This window comes from Ictidomys tridecemlineatus, chromosome 6 (genome assembly GCF_052094955.1).
Source record: "Ictidomys tridecemlineatus isolate mIctTri1 chromosome 6, mIctTri1.hap1, whole genome shotgun sequence".
Taxonomy (NCBI): Eukaryota; Metazoa; Chordata; class Mammalia; order Rodentia; family Sciuridae; genus Ictidomys; species Ictidomys tridecemlineatus.
This window is the reverse complement of record NC_135482.1, coordinates 195000924-195018924: the sequence shown is the minus strand read 5'-3', so window position 1 is coordinate 195018924 and position 18001 is coordinate 195000924. Positions and strand designations below refer to the sequence as shown.

At 41.5% G+C, this 18001-nt stretch overlaps 1 long non-coding RNA gene across 3 annotated transcripts; it reads left to right on the top strand.

The window, feature by feature from the left end:
- The first annotated feature begins 256 nt into the window (after positions 1-256).
- LOC120888706 (uncharacterized) lies at positions 257-5654 on the top strand. Of its 3 annotated transcripts, none has more exons than XR_013423519.1 (4): positions 257-1549; positions 2586-3574; positions 4697-4876; positions 5310-5654. It is a non-coding gene; the product is annotated as an uncharacterized LOC120888706 (long non-coding RNA). The 3 variants fall into 3 exon arrangements; XR_013423518.1 differs by having other exon boundaries at positions 257-2023; XR_005732405.2 differs by having other exon boundaries at positions 312-3574.
- The last annotated feature ends 12347 nt before the right edge of the window (positions 5655-18001 follow it).

The window sequence follows — 18001 nt, the reverse complement described above, 5'->3', positions numbered from 1 at the left end:
AAGGAAGATCCTAATGCTCGTCATGTGGAACATGGGGCCCTGTTTCCCCCATATTTCAATCTTGCTTCATTCTGGTATGAATTTCTGGTGTGAGTTTTGTTTGGCAGTAATGATGACAACCTGAATCTTGACAGTCCAGACAGCAATCTTAAGAGTATCTCTGAGGCTTCATAAGTGATGGCAAATGTACTACAGACACGGCCTGGGGTCAGCCCTCGTCCTCCCAGCCTACAGACGTGTTCAGGGCGAGGACCTGTCCGGTGATGTCTTGCAGTTTATAATGAACCAGGCGACAAGCATGACTGGAGAAACACGCCACCGAACAAGATGGGTTTCATGTTTACAGAATCTGGTGGAGGGGCCCATAAAAAGCGGTGACCATACACAGGGAAGCTAGTCATGTGCAGCAGATGCAGGACGGCCGAGAGGACCTTGGGAAGGGCACCCACCCAACTCTGTGGGTGGAGATGAGGGTGGAAAGGGAAGTTGGAGCCACATCCAGGGGACATTCATGCTTGGTGTGGGGTTTGGTCTTTGTCCTCACAGTAAAGGAGAACCCAGGAGGCATTTGGGATGAAAGAGGACTAGAATCAAGAAAGAGGTAACAGGTTGTGCATTTAGGTAATGGCAGCGAGGTGAGGGCCGGAGAGAGTGGGGAGATTAGAAAGGCCCCTGGCAGGGAGAGAGCGGGGAAGTTGGCCTCCTGTCTCACCTTACTCCGGAGGTCCTCCCTGAGAAGAGGAGAGGGCAGAGTGGCCAGATTCCTGGAGTCCCTGCAATAATACCGAAATCCTGGCCCCGATTATACAGAAGTCCCAAAGAAACAATGAAGGGATGGGCCTCCTTCACTATACACACTCTCTGAGTCCCAGTAGTGACTGTGGCATCCATCTTCACCTGCTTATGAGACACGGAGGCCACAACTGCTGGGAAAGACAGTTGTGTGAGTACCAAGGGAGCAAAGGAATTCTACCCTTGGGACTCTAAAAATCAAGGTTGAAATCTTGGTCCAGGGTCAGGTAGGGCTCCGCTCAGCACTGGAGGGTGATTGTTTTTCTAAACTTCCTTTCTCAACTGTTTGATTCAATCATTTCCCAATCCTGCTGGATGGCAGAGAGCTTGATGTGCCCCTCCGATCGTTGTCTTACTTAAATTCTTATTTGTCTCGGGAAAGTTCTCTCCTTATCCACCACCATCGTTTCAGAAACTGAAACTGTGAATTTTGCAATTTTGTTTTGCCGAGTAGCACATTAGTGCAGGAAAGTGGAAAATCCAAACGGCCTTGATGATAAGTAATCAGATTGAACACCACAATGAATACATTTTACTTGAAGTATTTTGAATTATTTCGACAAAGGAAAAAGCCTCAGACTGTCTGAAAATCAAGATAAAACCTTCCACCAGTAAAATGCCCGGAAAACTGCCTGCATTTTAGGAAACAGAAAGATGGCAGTAAAGTCAACACTTTAAGAAGGAGACTCGGTGGCAAACTAAAAATAGAATCAAAATGGATCCTAAGAAGGAATTAAATGAAAAGGATCCCATAAAGGTAACGGCGTTCAGCATCTTCCTAACCTAGTTGAGTCAATGTTTCCCCTTCTCCTCAAAGAAAAGCTACTTACGAGGAAGTTCTTAGTGGTGGCTTTGCTGTTTTCAGTCAGATTGCCAGTAAGGTACAAATGAAAAATGTATTTGCTCAAGCTCTATAAATTGGGAGAAGAGTTTGGGGACGGGATTGGTACCCTGACAAGGGAGAATGAATGGGAATCAGAGAGAAAGCACTGGAGCCTACCCAGAGGCTATTTGTCATGTCGCTTTATTGTCTCCATATGGAGCTATTAAAATAGAACCGAGCGGAAACAATGCACTCAGCCCTAGCTGAGGCTCAGGCTTCAACAGAGCGCTCTGGAGGATGGAGAAAGCGGTGTTCCCGTCGCCCTCCGCCCACTTCTCATTGTCGGGGTGGAGGAGCTCTGGACAGAACCAGGAAACTTGATGAGAGCACTTACTCTGGAAGTCTTTGGTGAGCTCACTTAGCTTGGTGGAGCTGCTCCCTGGAGCTGCTTCCCCCCTGGTTTCCCATCGTGCCCACGCATAAAGGAAAGACCTCAAGAGGCACGGAAACCACGGAAAAGATGCTTTGTTGTCTCCCATACTTTGGAACTAAGTTTTGTAGCACATTTGATATAAAGGCAGTTTATCTCTCTCTGTGTGTGTGTGTGTGTGTGTGTGTGTGTGTGTGTGTGTGTGTGCGCGCGCGCATTTGCAAGTGCTTAGGGCTAGGACCTGCAAGAATGACACAGAATGTCTTCTCAATGTTGAAATGACTGGTGACTTTTTTCAGCATACATAAAGCTCCACGGGTGAAGGACAGTAAGTCCACCTTCCCAACGCTGTAGCTGTGAATAAATAATTCACAGCCATGTGATTTTAAAATCCTCTCTAGAATATCAAAATAAATCATTAAAAGGGAACGTCTCTTGCAATTAGCAGACTGACCTAACAACCACAGATAACCAATCTGATTTTTCTCTCTGCCTTAACTAGATTCTAAACTAAATTGATCTACTGTCTTCTATTTACAGGAAGACGCCTAAACCAGCCTTGGGGTTATGACTGCCTCTACAAACCATCCTTCTTGGTCCTGTATGGGAAGTACAGAGACACTTCCTAGAATAAATCAATACCCATATCTAACACATATTTCAAAACATGTTCCTTCCTAATTTATTTGATGAATTTTTTTTTCTTTTCTCAGAAGCATGCTTCTCTCTCTTTCCACATCTATTTCAAAAAGCAAAGTATCTTTCAGAAGCCTGGGAACATATTAATTCTCAGTGCATAGTTAGAAACTTCACATTAAAGTTAAAATAACTATAGGAGTAAAGTCAATGCATTTTAGAAAGTCAGTTAAAAGGAGGTCGTCCACTTTAAGTACTAATAAAAATAAATCCTTCTAGAAAAGGCTGCACCTGGATCTAGGATTCTTGGGACAGGTAAGGAAGAGTCCACACAGAGTGAGATTTCAGTCATTAAGCTTCCCATTAGACATCCCCCAGGGAAGGCTTCTGGAGTGGTGTTCTCCAGGGTTTAAAGTGGCTAAGCATCTCCAAAAGGCTTCAAAACACTGACTCTCTGCAGCACAGGTGAGCTGCTCCCTTGGTGCGTCTGCAGTGAAGGCTGAGATGCTGCCTTTCTTGGTCTGCAGATGCAGCTGGCACCTCTGCCTTGAAGATGAAGACCTGACCAACAAAGGGACCATCTCCAGGACCTGCAAGAGGCCTGCAGTGCCCCTTGGGGCTGTCAGGGCTGGGGATCCTGCCCGGAGTCACCCTCCTGAGTCGGGTGACATCTGGAGGGAGGACCTTGATCTTCTCCCTGACTCCCTGGTCACCAAAGGAGGGTTCCCTCCAGATCTAGCTTCCTCTCTACCTCTGTCCTCCCACAGTGGCTGCCTCAAGAAGCCCCGTTCCAGTTCCCCTTGAGAAGAGCTGTGATCCAGGGCTTCCAGAGTTGACTTGCTCTTGAATTCCAGTTCCATCTGCTACTAGTTCTATGAGCTCCAGCAAGCCAGGTAATCGCTACACAGCTCAGTTTCCTTAGGTAGAAACATGATGGTGTTAATAAAAAATAACATACCTCTACAAGGTCATTGTCAAGATCAGTGAGATAAAGCAAAACCCTCCAGAGCTTTCTGAGGCTGTTATTACAAATTCCTGGGAATATTGTAATAAGGGATACAAGATTCTGGGGGCAGGGGGACAAAGAAAGAGAAGACATGCATAGTTACATTCAAGGAGAGTGAATTAAAACTAAATCAAATGACTCAATAAATGAGAAAGTACCATATCTAGCTATCTGAATTCTTCTGGGCAGAGAGATGGAAATCGGCGAAGGAGGGAGGAGGGGTGAGGCTGATGGTAAGCTTGCTTGCCTGAAGTCTGCTTCTTTAGTCCTTGGTGTCGCAGAGAGCTGTGTGCTGTGGCTCTGGTCGCCAGTTTGAGGTTCCATCACATGTTGGTGGTTGGCCCAGATTCTTGTACACTCCTTTCTATATAATGAGAACTTCACCTACAGGAGTTTGTTTTCAGGGAGTTTATTTTTAAAGAGTTCTTAAAATCATTAGAATGGTCTTCTTTTAAAACCATGAGCTCGTTCTGACAGGGTGTATGCCATATAAGATAAACACATTTATTATTTTAATGACAATATCCATTCTGCCATCAAACACAGACCATAGAACGAGAAGTCAAGGAGGCCACTTTTGCTTCCCTGGATATCTCCTCTCCTTCTCTGAATGTTGCTCAGATGATTCATTTATAATCTGGTTATTACAACATTTATCTCAGAGTGAGATTAGGAGGCTTAGCCAATATTTTTTAGAATATGCACCAAGTCCCTACTGTAAGATTTAGCAGGAATGAAAATGACATTAATATATTACAAATAATCAAAATACAGTTGCAAAAGAGAGAATTGAAAATTCCAAATGTTTCCATTACTCTTCTAAAAAAAATTTTTTTTAAATAAACGAACTCCTGCTAGACATTTTCTTTCTTGAGAGATAATCTTTCCATTAGAATAGTAATTTGCAAAGTGAAATTTTGGTATGTTCTCAGGTTAGCTTGTTTTTCTTCTTTTAAAATAGATAAAAGTTCTGTGAACGGGTTATTTAAGGGGCCGTTTTCATTTGCAGAACACGCGAGGCTGGAGCGACACAGAAGGGGATTCGTGCAAATCACATGTGTTCCGTTTTGCCAAAAGAAGAGACCCCCTGAGACTTCTATCACAAGTCTGGCTCTGGGATCAGTTTAACAACCCGCTTTGAATGCATATGAGTCCTGACTGCTAAATTTGCAAATGCTTCCACATAAAGGTTATGCACCTACTGTAAATGTGGCATCTATTCAGAAGATAGCCATATTGGTTGCTAGGAGATGGAGGGATCCTCTCAGAGAAAAATCAGTCCTGACAAAAAAATTTTTTTTTTACATAAAGACCTTTTAAATATAAATACCTTTGACAGCAGCTATTATTATTCACTGAGTTCCTTCACATCTGAATAAATGGCAGAAAAATGATGATATTATTCATATGCCATTATACACTAAAGTGTTAAAATAGAAAAGAGTCTTATTCCCTTCTCTCTCTTACTGCTTTCTCTCTCTCTCTCTCTCTCTCTCTCTCTCTCTCTCTCTCTCTCTCTCTCTCTCCTTCTCTCTCTCTCTTTCTCTTTGTTATCGCTAAGAGAAAGGAGAAAGCTTTTTTTTTTTTTCCCTTTCAACTGAATTTCTCTGCTTTCCTTTTAGATTCCCAGGATAGCAGAAACCTCTCAGAACCTGAGACCAAGGATTTGGATGATTGCGTTTTCCTTTCAGTCCTCAGTGTCTATTTTTAAAGGATGGTCAAAATGGAGTCGAGGGAAGCCCAGGGAGACTGCTAAGAGACCAACCCACTTCCCCCCGAATGGGTGGTTCGGGGAGAGCAGGTGGGAGCTCGATCCTTGAAAGCAACAATCCGTCCAATTTCATTCCAATAATGTTTGCAATTTTCTCCCTACTGGGTTGACTGGAGGCACAGCTGCCCTGTATGTAAGTCCATGTGCTGGGCTTTGGCTGAAAATGACCTTAACAAATAAAACGTGAAACAAGTAATATACTTGCTGCTTATCAATTGTGTAGTGGATAAATGAAGCAGCGATCTTTCCTAATTTAGTGTGCCCTGCCTGTCCATTGAGGACTTGAGAACCTCACAGCTGTGGCCACAATGTGGGGGCCCGAGACATGTAGCCCCAAAGCTCACAATAAGGGATCACCGTAGAAACACATTCATTACCATGAGAATAGCCACCCCAAACTACAAGTGTATTATTTTTGTTGTTATTGTGAGTACTGTACCAAGTTTCTCAAGAAATTTTTTATACAGTGCCTTAGAATCAGACTGAGGCATGTTTCCTTATCCAAATATTGACAAGAATCCCTCCATTTATTGAGCATTGTCCTGTGAAAGGCTCAGCATGGCAATGTCCCTTCGTCCCCATTCACACGTTTGTTCTGACTCTTGGCACCAGGAAGCTCTCATTGTTCCCTGCGATGCTTACTGGCCCAATGACATTTTTTCCCTTTTAGTGACAGACATGGTATGTTTCCTTCCTTAACGTTCTCATGAGAGTCTCTTGCCCTGCATCCAGCAGACACCAAAAAAGGCAACATATTTGCAGGTTCTCTTTCTGCTTCTCTTCTGCTTGCCTTTTTGATCAAAGCAACCTTGGCTACAGCCATTGCTAACTGAATAAAATGGAGGAATGGAAGGGAGAAACCCCCTCAAAATTCTACAACTCACTCTAAATTCATGGTAGATAGATCTACTACTGAACTGGAGCAGAGGCCCTTTGAGAATAAGCCAGGAAGGTCACATCCTGCTTTGTTGTGGGCATCAACGAAGCTACAGGGGCTTGCTTGGATATCTAGTTTTTTAAGCGCTGCAGATAACTCTAATTTTTCTTATGCAATACCCCAGTTGCATAATTTGCCAGTCACACAGCATTCCTTCTGCTTGTGGTGATTAATGATTTCAGTTTCCAGGGCTGATTATCTTGCACGTTTTTTTTTTTTTAAGAGCAGAATTCATTCATTGATTTCTACACTAAAATAAATGGTAAATCCAAATGGAAATAAGTCAACTGCCAGGGTACAAATCCCGTCTACAGGGAGCTGTGAAAGTATTTGTCCCAGTCCAGAGGAGAGTCGATGGACTTTCTCTGTTTTGCCACTTCCACCAAGTCTCAGGATTTTCCTACAGCAGGGAATCTGGCTTTAAACTCTCACATGGAAATGAGTCTTTGGGAGACAAAAGACACACCGGAGCATCCTTCACGTCATGGCTTTTATAGGGTTTCTTTCTTTCCTTTTTTTTTTTTTCTTCCATCAAAAACACTAGCTCCCTTTTTGGAAGCTAGTTTGATTGAGAAAATCTTTGGGTATAAAGGCTTAAACAACTCAGATTCTGGGCAGGTTGACAGAACCAGAGAATTGTTGATGCAGAGGACAGGGAGCAACTGTGTTCAAGACCACAGTGGTTCACATGGCCTTGGAGCCAACCCAGAGAAATAGCTGTGCCTGAGCTCAGCATCCAGCAGGGCTCTGTGGTCTGGGGAGAAATAGCCAGTGGCCCAGGGCCACAGGGACAGGTGAGTCTGAAGAGCACCCGAGGAGGATAAAGGAAGACTTGAGTTCATCCTGCATCCAGCATCAGCCATGACCTAGCCCTGCCTTCACCACCACCCCATCTTTATCCATGCCAATCCCAAACAATGGGCCCTCTCCTCTCTTGAGTGGCAGAGCAGCTTCACCACATACCAGTGTGCCATGTCTACAGCACAGTCCAGTCGTCCTCCCCTTCTGCTATATTCTCCTGCAAGCTACACTCCAGGTATGATTTATTCCTGGTTCATTTCCTGTGACTCAGTTACATAGGATACAAAATTATGATAATGGTGCTTGTCTCCAGATAATGAATGAGGAGTTCATATTTCTCATAGCAGAGATGTTATACAAATGCACAGTATCATTACAGCTAAAACCCATGACTAAAGAAATTAAATTTCCTGCCATGTTTTATATTGAACAAGAATGTTTGTAATCCTCCATATTTACTGCTAAATGAGGTGGACTACAAGTAAGAGGATATTTAAAAGGAAGGAATGAGCTCAATGGGAGAAATTAACAAATGGGAAAATTGCAGCCCTGCATTTTGTACTTTATAGAGAAAAAGGGCTTAGTAAACATGCAACAGGAAACCCTGTTTGATTTCTACAAGGAAAATTTAACTAGCAACAGACTCATGTAGACTCTTCAAAGAGAAGTTTCCATACTTGTTTACCTTTTGATATGTAGCTGAAAAGAACACTATGCTTCAGTTTAAAAGGAAGTGATATGAAATAGTTTACTCAGTTCTGCAAAGAGCTAGACACTTAACTGGACATACAGCAAAGGAAAGTTTCATCATAAACACATTGGGAAGAAAAGAGGTATAAAAATGGGGGCGGGGGTGAAGGTTTGAAACAGATACATGTCTCACAATTTCCCAAATTTTGTTCCTTTTATTATTTTACAAACATGTGAGTCAAATTCAAGCATTTTGACCTCATAGTTCTGCCAGATTTATTGGCCCCGTCTCCCACTCTTGTTTCCACCCACCCTTTTCTGTCACGAGGTACCAACTCCTGGCCTCCTAAAACCAGAAGAGAGTGCATTTCTGAAAACCCCACACAGTCATGGTGTCCTTGCTCACTGACAGGCAGGTGACCCCTCCATGCAGGTAGCAAAGGTGTGACCCATTCTTGGGCTATTAGCCCAAGAAATGCCATCCCAGCCCACCCACTTCATCAGTACCACATCTTCCTATGGGTCCTCCACCTGGGTAGTGCTCAGAACCACGTCCCAGCCAGTTTATATGTCTCCTGACAGAGAGACAGAGGGTGGAGGAGTAGAGGGCAGAGTTGAGGTAGGGATGGGTCAGAGTTGGCACAATGCAACCTTATTCCAACACCAGCTCTCTTACCTGCCGGGAGCCTCGGTCGTCTTTCACACAGGAGAAAACAGTCCCCCCGAGCCTGCTGGCCTCCGCTCTGGTGTGGTCTGTCCTCACCTCATCCAGACCTGAGGACGGCGGAGGGCTCCCTGAGGGTCCAGACCTGGCCATAAAGGGGCTCACCTCTCCAGCCTGACCTGAGCCGGTGCCAGCTTCCCTGGGCCAAGAAACCAAGCAGAGCCACAAGGCTGAGCTCTGCACCTCCCATGTCCTCACCTCTTCCTCCTTAGCCATGCTCTAAAGTGCTTTCTGGGTCCTCAGACAGGCATCTCCTGCTGTTGATCTGCAGACTCTCCACGTGTCTTATCCCTTCAAGATTCTCACCACGGATGCATTTGCCATTCATGGTCAGGTCTGAACTTTCTAAGGGAGTCTTCTCTGTGCCTGGAAGACTTCATGATGCACTTGCTCAGTTGACATGAAAATTTCCTGTCTATCATTGTGCAGGAATCAGGCTTGTTCAGGATTTACCATGGAAGGATAAAGGGAATGGGGGAGCTAAAAAGAAAGGTGAGGCAATGTCCTTAACACATTCAACCTGAAGTCGTACCAATTAGTTATATTTTGAATGACTTAATTAAAAAATATTTCAAACCTGTAAAAAAAAAGAGTTCTCAAAAATGTAGCGCACAACTAGAGACCTGCCATAGAGATTAAATATACATTATCATTTGCAATGCTTGCTTCAAGTGTTTCAGTTTTAAGAGATTAAACACTAAATTAAAGCTATGACATTCTCCCTCTCCTTCCTCTCTCTCCCCCAATAGATGTCTCCTAATGATAAGAGAGCTGTGTGCCATCCCACATCCACTTTTGTGCTCTCTTCACATATGAATGCATATATGAGATACATACACCAGTACTTCCATGTTACAAAATTTGCATAAAACTTTTCCTGCTGTTTAGTTCTTTCATAGAATGCTTTTTACTTGTGTCATGTTTTTTTTAGTTTGACCCCCATTGTTACATACAGATCTAGTTTTATATATGCTGCATACCACTACTTGATAGCTAAATCATAGCTTATTTATACATTACACTAAAAGAAGTATGCTTAAGTTGTCCCTACCTGTTATTACCATATGCAATGCTACAACTATCATCATTTATACATCTTCTTATGCTTTTGTGTGATTTCTCTAGAACAGATACCTAGGAGTGTAGTTACTGAACCAAAGATATGGAGGTACCTTCAACTTTATTTGATATTTCTCAGTTTCTCTTTATGGAGATGATACTACTTTGCAGTTCCACCAGGGACATGTTCACATTCCTGTTTTCCAACCTCCTCATCAACCAATAGAATAAAGGTGAAGCTCTTGTTTTATTTTGCATCTCTCTAAACCCAGTGTGCTTGGATAGTCCTTGTTTCATTAGTTCTTCTTTCGTATCCTTTGTCATTTTTTCCTGTCTGGTATTTAAACTTGTTCTCCTTGACTTGTAAGCATTCTGCATGTATTCTGGATCTGAATCTGTGCTCTGTAGGTTGTAAATGTCTTCCCCAGCCTAGTTATCCTGTTAGTAAGAGGAACCAGTGCTTAGGGTAGGGTTACAATTCCAGTATCAGGTGACTTACAGAACAGTGTGGAAATGTTTCTCCTTTGGGTAAAGTTCTGTTCTTCTCAGGACTGAGAATAAAGCTGCATATGTTTATCTGAAACATTATATTGCATATACTTCTGCATATTTTCAAAAGATGTCATAACAATCTTTAATGTTCATATCTTGGCATCCTATTAATGTTTACAAATATTGCTAAAATCAATTTATACAATGAGAAGCAGATTTTGAGTCTGCCAAGTCTGAATTTGAAATATCATACCAGTTCTATGGAATGTCCTTTAGCCACTACTTAAGTTTAAAAATCATTTCATAAAACAAATCCTATTCTTGGTGATATTTTATTCTATGCCCACAGTGCTACAGAGAGCTTCATGAGAGAGAAATGCAACTGTGTGTACATTTGTGTATATTTGTATATGTCCAGGGAGTATCTTTGCTTTAATCTTACACTTCAGTTGATAAGTTAAACTTTGGGGAAATCGTGTTTTAAAGGCATCAGTGCGGCATATGCATCATGGAAAAGTGATTTTGCTGTCTTAATTCTTCACTCATTTCCACTAAAATAAATACAGAACAGATTTGGAGAGCTGATGTTGAGGACAGAATTGGTGAATCTGTGAGCCCATGGCTGGAAGCCTAAAATATTATTTTGAATTAACCTATTAACTCATTTGAGATAATTCCATCCAGATTTTAGTCTGTATTTATTCAACTGATTTATTGTCTGTTTTTCTTTCTCCCAAATGGGTCTCATTATGCCCTTGAAAGCAGTGTTCTCCATGACGTTCACCATTTTTACTTTTCAGTGTACTTCATACCCTAATTATTGAGTTAAGCATATGGAGTCCTAATTATGAACCCAGATATAACGTATGCCCGCTTCAGTGAGTGAGTTTGCACACAGGCTTACACGAGCTATCAAAGTGGCCTTTTACAGACCATTACACTTCTAGAAGTATTGCAGTCCTTTAAACATTATGCTGGCTTCCATAAGGAGACATGAAGTAGGATTTCCCCAGGTGCTTGGAAAGGCTCAGCCAGGCACAGTCTGCCAAGCCATCTCGGCCCCCAGTTGTCTTAGAGCAGCACAAGAAACCCAGCCTTTGCTTTTCCACATAACAATAGAAAAGAGGGATCCTATGCTTGGGTTGTAGACTTGGACAGTCTTGGGCTGGGATCTCGCCAATGTAACGTAGTCAGGATCCTGGTAGAGCTGCTCAGACACTGCTAATCTATCTTCTATTCAAGCAGGAATACCTATTTACTGAGGTCGTTGTAGGATTGATTGTACTGGCCAAAAGCACCATAAAATCCACACTGCCTGTGTATTAGGAAATGTAATTGCCGGAAAAACAGAGTCCTGCAGTGTGGCCCCATTAGGCATGGACAGGGCAGAGGTTCAAACACTGGGACCTTTCCTCCTTATCTGACTTGCTTTGTCTTGGCTTCCTTTCTGGGCAAGCCCTCTTTCTGTGGAGCAAAGGTGGCCACCAAAACTCCAAGTCCCCTTAGTCCTTACAGTCAGAGACAGGCAAACCCAGAGGAACTCTTTTTTCTTGATGTCCTTGACAGAAATCCTGGCCTGAATCCGAGCACCAGCTCAAGTCCTTGGCCCTGACATTGACGGAGGTTTCAAGGATGTGTGATTGACAGCTCTTCCTATAATGGGAAAGGAAGTTTCCAAAATTAAAGAGGAATTTTGTTCCCAGAGGAAGAGTGAAAAGGTGCTGCTTAGGCAAAAACAAAAACAAACAAAAAACCCTACACATGTCCAGTGACAGGAAATACCCAAAAGCCTCAGAGAATCTAATGTTCTTCCCAATGCTAGTCAGACCTGACGCAAGAGAAAGTAAACTAAAAAAGAATATGGCAGAAGTCAATTTGTCAAAGATAAAGATAAAAACAGGATCCATAATAAATGGCCAGTCTTGTTAACTAAACACTACACTAGTTTAAAGCTTAAGTATATTCCCATGATTTCAAGAATATTTTTAACTATAAAATAAGAAAAATGTTCAGGTTTTTTAGAAAGTCTTTAAATAGCTAAAGTCAGCTTTTCCACACACATATTGCTTTCACCTCTTAATTTTTCATGACATTGGAAAATTAAATAATATCTGCCTATTGGCCCCAATCCCACTGCATAACTCAGATTTAGACTTGCCTGTTCCTGCTATCTACATTGCCCCAAATTTCAGTTAAGTAGGGAAGAGCATCCATTCCAGGTTAGAGTCAAGCAAAACATGTGCATGTACCTGACAAATTAATACTGGCAAAAATAAATAAGAAGAGATTTATTCTGCCCATCTGTAAGATGACTTCAATAACTCTCTTATAAGGCAGAGAGTTGAATTTTTACAGTGTGCTGTTGGTAATGAATGACATGGAATTCTTTTTTAAAATAAATATCTTTTTAGTCTTTAAGAAAAAAAATTGGTCCAAACTTCTTTGATAATCTCATTTACCTATAAAGAAAAAATTGGCTCTTTAGCTCAACATTTTTTTTAATAAATCTTCTGAATTAGTGTATTATTAGTTAATACAGCTGAAGGTACAATATACATTGTTAACTCTAATTAACTTACCTGTTATATATGCAATATGTAATATTATATTTACATTAAAGAAAAAGAAAAATGGGGTAAAAAATAATATTTTTTACTAGTTTTTAGTTTGGGAGGAATAAATTCTTGATCTTGAATAAATAATCATTATTACTATTATAGTTATTATTATTCACTTACAATATGACTGACAAAGAGCTCACTAATAGAAGCCCTGATTGCTCTGCAAGGCCCTACTGTGTGCTGATATTTGCATTCTTAGTACTTTCTTTTCAGAAAGACCTTCTTTGATGTTCTTTATTCAAGCATTAATTTAAGGTGCATAATATTTGCAATTGCAGGAGATATATATGTTAGAGTCTGTAAAGAAGTCAAAATAACACCTGGCATTTTGCCAGATAAATGTTAGAGTCTGTAAACAAGTCTGGATGGCGCCTGGCAAAATGCCAGAGGGAGTGGTTTCTGAAGTAACGCCATTAAGTGTGGAGATTCCTTATTGGTTGACTGCTGTATCTAGTTTATGTAAATTAAAATAAGCTGTGTGGAATGTATAAATACCTCTGTTGTCCTACAATAAACGGCTTCCACTCCTGCTGTATCAACGTACACAAGTTGTTCGTCACCCCCTGGTTATTTTGCCCAGCCAGCAGGGCTGCGGCATGTATACACTGCACTCTTCTGGATAGAGCAAAGTGGAGTGGGCTGCAGTGTGCATCCTCTCAGTTATGGGGAGCCTCCTGGGCCTGTGCTCCCATTAGACACCACAGAGAAAACACCCCTGTCTAGTGCAAGTAGACAAAAGGCATCAGAGTCAACAAACATGCTTAACATTTAATATGCTTGGGTTTTTTAAATTTTCCATGAAAAACTAAAATTCAGTATTATGATACTGTGCTTGAACATCCCAAGGAGCTCCTGAGGCAGCACCAAGGTGTGCACAAGGCACTGAAGACCATCCACTCTGTGCCTGGCACCTGGCAGTGCCGGCCCAAGCACTGCTTTCTTTGTTTAAAACAGCATGTCGGTGACACAGGAGAAGGGCAAGGGGGAAAATTTCAATCCTGAAGATTTTCTTCCTATTTTCCAACCGAATCACTCTGATAATACTCCAAGAAGCCATGGCACTCAGAAATCAGCCTTGTGCTGAACAATTAACTTTTTGAAAATAAGTTTAGAAGTAGAATCTTTAAGCAGAATATTTTAACTAAATGTGCTGTTTTCACCCCAAAACTTAAGTCATTTCTTCAATCAATGATTAATTACATAGAGCAAATATCTTCATTAAAATGTTATGACATTCGATCTTGCTAAAAATACACCAGGAACAAAATTCTGGGCATGTCTCTTTTTTTAAAATAACCTTTCAAATGATTAATATAACATCAAATGCTCATTCCCTCTGCACCATATTATTAAGAGGAACTCTTCATTTCAACTATATTCTGATAAAATTTTAACTTCTCCTTGTTTCATGGGGAACAAAACTCCTTTCTTTTTATGATGGCCCCTGGAATCTCAAAAACATTTCAAAACATCAACTTTACTTCTCTGGAGACAGATATAACTCACTGTCTTATGAACAGTAGAAATTCTCTGCACTGCTATGCCGTGCCCTCGAGAGATGGAGTGGCCACAAGTTATTGCAACTACCAGCAGCTCAAGACATTCAGCAGGAGAACTGTAAAGGGACTTAGAGGTGAAAAAAGAACCATACGTGATTCAGGCTAATTTCAGCCGACTCAATCACTCAATAGGCTCTTAGCATTTAAGTTTGGAGATTATTTAATTAGCATTAGGCAAAAGAAATGGCATTACTTTGCTGTATTTGGAGGGGGGTGTTTTACTACAAGACATTAGTTAAAAATAGCAGTATGAATACCGAGAGCTTTAAACATAGTTCAAGAATCACTTTCTTATTTCAATTATTTTGAATTTTAAGAGGAATTTAAAGTTTGGACCTCTACAATAACAGGGCTTCCTGTGCAAAAAGAACAATCGGAGACTGTCCCAGCTGGGGTAAATTATTAGGGTCAACTAGAAGTAAAGCAAGAGAAGAGAAGGAAAGAAAGGCAAAATTACAAAATGGCCATGAGTTGTGAAGAGATCCATTCTGCAGCCTCCTCTGACGTTGACAGCATCAAAAGACAACAGTCTCTTCTGCCAATCAAATCTCCTTGATAGGAAGCATTTTAAGTGCCAGGCAGAAGCTAGTTAATAAATGTTCAGATTGTGTTCCAGATTATGTTCTCAGGGAGCCCAAGTTACATGTTCTTCTAAGGGAAATCTTGAAAGGAATAATTATTGAAACGATACTACCCTGAGTTTTTCCAGACTTTTATTATGTATGCAATATTTTTCGGTAGGTTACTTTCCTACACTTAACTGCTGCTCACCATAGGCCCTGGTTTTCTTTTCCTGGTATCTAAATTGCCTTAATTTTGACATGGCTTTCTTTTATTTTTCATGTCAAGTTCAAATTGAAATGCTCTTCCAGTATTTGCCCACCTCTAATCAAATAATAGAGACTCTGCTTAGTATGAAGAATTAGTAAAGAACTTGCAAACAGAAATGAAGAGACTTAAGGAGAACAGTACTGTTATCTTCAAATATTTGAGGACTTTCAAGTGAAAGAGACATTTATAATTACCTGTTAACTCCAGAGAACTTGACCGGACAATGGAAGACAACATTCAGAAAGCAGTTTTTAGCTCCAAGGAAGGAAAAGTCACAGTCGCCCAGAAACACAATGACTATCTGGTAAAGAATTAAGTGAAGGTTGGATACTTATCTGGTAGAAAAATAATGTGCCTCAGCTGGGAAGAAGTTAGTCTGGACAATGGCTAAGGAATCTTTCAACTCTGTGGGTCTTTTGATCAGCAGTTTTCTCTTACTCTCTTCTCATTTATTTGCCTCCTGACTTCATCTTCCTTCCTACCCTTAGGTGACAACTAACTTGGGTAGCGTTTTAGTAAATTTGTTCACTGCTGCAACCAAAGGACCTGACAAGAACAATTAGAGGAGGAAAAGTTTATTTGGGGGCTCCTGGTTTCAGAGGTCTCCGTCCATAAATGGCCCAATCCATTGCTGTGGACCCAAGGTGAGGCAGAACATCATGGCGGAAGGATGTGGAAGAGGAAAGCAGCTGGCAAAATGGCACTAGGAAGGAGAGAGAAAGAGGCTCAGCTCAAAAAAAATGTATACCCCAAAGGCAAGACCCCAATGACCCAGTTCCTCCGGCCACACCCCACCCGCCTACAGTCACCTCCAAGTTAATTCCTCATAGGGGATTAATTCACTGATTGGGTTAGGACTCTCATAACCCAATCATTTCACCTCTAAACCTTCTTGCGTTGTCTCACACATGAGCCTTGGGGAGACACCTCATATCTAAACCATAACATAGAATATGGTTTATTAACCACCAAATAATCTTATATTCTCCAGATTACATGATTATAAGAAAATTGTTTAACTATTCAGATCTGCAGTTTCCTATCTACATCCAAGGTGGTGAGAGGAATAAATTAGCTAATTTACATCCCCTGGCACATAGTGTATACATGGCTATCACTGAATAACATCTGCTGCTATTAGCCATTATGATTTTACCCCAACTCCCAAGTCATTGTCTCCGTGAGGCATCGTCCTCTAATCAGTCCCAGGCTTGGTCAATTCACTAAAGCAATTCCTCCCATTCTAAGACATGGGGTTATTTCCAGCTGTTTTGAATTTGCTTTGAGAAACTGGATTAGAGGAGCAGAGCTGGGATCCTCGGTGAGCATCCTACCTGGGAAAAGCAGAAAGCTATAGAACGGGGTGTCTGTCAAGTTGATCAGAGGTAAAAGTGCCTGCTTGAGGACGAGAGAACATGGGATCTCCTGGCCACCTGGCCTTTGGCCAAGTTTATAAGTCAGACAGTGGCACAAACACGGAGAGATCCTTTCTTTGGGAAAAAAAAAAAAAAAGTAATGACAAATCAAATTGAAGATATTCAATAAAATAATTGGCCAAAACTCCTTAAAAAAATGTCAAGGGCATGAAAGACACAGAAACGGGGAAAGATCTACAATTTAAGGAAGACAAGAGAGAGGACAGGAAAGCTAGATATAATGGGGGATCCTAGATTGCGTCCTGGAACACAAAACAGACACCATGGAAGAACCAGAGAGATTCTAATGCAGTCTGCCACTATTAGCCATTACTATTTTACAGCCTCCCGGGGTTCCTCAGTTGGCCTCATGCTAAGTTTATGCAAGATGCTAACACAGAAGAAGCTGGAAGCAGAGACTAGGGAACGCCTCTTGATACCTGTAAATTTTCTGAAAATTAAAATTATTTTAAAATTAAAGTTAAGGACTGGGGTTATGGCTCAGCGTTACAGCGCTCGCCTGGCACGTGAGAGGCCCTGGGTTCAATCCTCAGCACCACATAAAAAAAATAAATAAATAAAATAAAGGTATTTTAAAAAATAACAATAGAATTAAAGATAAAATATAAAATACAAACATTTTCAAAGGTAATATTATCATAAATACTAATTACTCCTGAGCGCACACCCTTGAAACATAACACACATACCAATAAAGAAAATTTATTTTTTAAAATGTGAAGTCAATGGCCGTGAATGAATAATGTTTCCTCAAAATCCTTATTTGAAGCCCTGACAGGGCCTTTAGAAGGAAATTAAGGTTAAATGAGGTCATAAGCGTGAAGCCATGATCTGAAATCCAATAGTATTAGTGTCCTTACAAGAGACAACAGACTCATTCTCTCCCGCGTGAGGAGACAGCAAGAAGGTGGCCATCTGCCATCCAGGAAGAAACTCCGACCAGATCTGGATCGTGTTGGCACCTCGTTCTTCTATTCTCGGTCTCCAGAACTGTGAGAAAACCAGTTTCTGTTGTGTGAGCCACCCCGTCGCAGTATTTATGGCAGTCCAAGCGACTAATAGATCAATGTGTTAGTTCTCTACTGCTGCTGTCTCAAATTACTCCTAATTTAAGGACTTGCAAATTTTTTGTATGACTCCCCTGTAAGTGACAAGTTTGGTGTGGGTCTCACTGGGTACAGTCCAGGTGTGAGCAGGCCTGCAGCAAACCAGCGATCTCCTTGCACGATCCGGTTCCACAGACACACGCCAGACCTGGCTGGCGGCCAGGTCTCCATCCTCAGCGCCCAGCTCCCTCTGGCCCCGCATCCACATTCCCTCCCACAGCTGCCAATGGCTCTGCCCTTTTGAGGACTCCTGTGACTAGATGGGGTCTCTCTGACAATCCAGCATT